Source organism: Suillus subaureus (assembly GCF_016647635.1).
Source record: "Suillus subaureus strain MN1 chromosome Unknown BJ212scaffold_200, whole genome shotgun sequence".
Classification (NCBI taxonomy): Eukaryota; Fungi; Basidiomycota; class Agaricomycetes; order Boletales; family Suillaceae; genus Suillus; species Suillus subaureus.
In genome coordinates this window covers 14,106-15,674 of record NW_024538756.1, presented here as the reverse complement: position 1 = coordinate 15,674, position 1,569 = coordinate 14,106, and positions in this window count along the sequence as shown.

Genomic DNA, 1,569 nt, shown 5'->3' with positions numbered 1-1,569 from the left:
GAGGTTATGGCAAGATAGTGCTTCTTCTCTAAATTTCTGGAGTGAGTGAAGTTGTTCTTCTGCAGCAGGTACAGTGAAGTCAGGTAGGGTATGAGGGAGTGCTCGGGGTTCATATCCCATCATTAAGAAGAAGGGTGATGTGTTATGGGAGTCATGTTTTCAATGGTTATGGACAAATTCCACCATTGGGAGATGTTCTACCCAATCTTTGGGATGGTTACGGCAATAGATCCAGAGATAAGTTTTGAGTTCTTGGTTAAGTCATTTGGTCTGTCCATCAGTCTGAGGGTGATAGGCAGTAGAAGCAGCGATATCATATTTCAGGAGTTTGGCAAGGGCTTTTGAGAACTTTGATATGAATTGTGGACTGTTGTGACAATCATATTCCCACTAGGCTTGCAATGACCATCTTTTGATATAGGTGATGGAAAGCTACAAAACCATTGACCGCTTTTCCCACACTCAACCCGCTCTGGACACGTATTCCCGCGCTCTGCAGACCCGCACATTCACTCCCGTGCTGCGCACATACCTGCGGTCGATTTCCCACGCCTTTGGACTACCTTACAGATGTCCCATGTCAGTCCATTGTCCATCCTACCTCATTGGTACATATTTTGCCTTGCCTTGTGTGTTGTAACAAGTGTTGCAGCCTTATTACATGTCTTTACATATTCCTACTGCCTGTCTGTCCTGTCCCTTCCGTTTCCAAGAGGGTTAGCTAGTATAAAGTGCCTAGAGTGACTACTTCATATTTACTTCCCTTCTGCAGTATTTCCTTCCCCTAGGTTTTACTTAGGAGCAGTCACCATTAGTGCGCGCTTTTTAGCCCCTATTGGTTACCTTATACCTGGACACCTTACCTTGACTTTCTTTACCTGTGCAATCAATACCCTTGCCCTCACTTGTTACCCACGCCATTCCTTAAGACTTCCCTACCCTAGCATCTTGCACTTCTGCATCAACTGCTCATCGACCGCTCATCGACTGCACTTCCGCATTCCCACGCTCTACATACCCGCGCACTTGTTCCCGCGCTCTGCGCACTTTTGGGTCTTTAGTATCATCAGCCATTCTCAGTAGCAATTCCCTTTAGGGTCGAACGTTCTTGCTTGCAAGTGTAACAGCTAGGCAGAGCATCGACCTACAACAATATTTTTGGTTAGGCACATTAACAAGTGTCTAGCCATTGTTGTGTTTGCACAACGTGATCTGAAATGACTTTTTTGTGCAGCCTGAATTGGTGATACACATATTTGAAAAACTTCTTGGTGACACCTTCAGAAGTTATGGTTTTCGTACAAGGGATCAGAATTACCCCCTTCATAAGGCCATGGTCGACCATGACCATAACAGAATCAAAACCTGTGCATGGCGGAAGATCAGTGATGAGGTCAACAGAGACCTGAGTGAAGGGTGCAGCAGTGACAGAAGGAATAGGAACAAGGGGGGGCGTTGTGGGATGGGTATTGGACTTCATTTGCTGACAAAGGGCACAACCCTCAACATATTTACAGACATAGGTTCCCATGGAGGGCCACCAAAAATCCCACTTTACAAGTTCCTCAG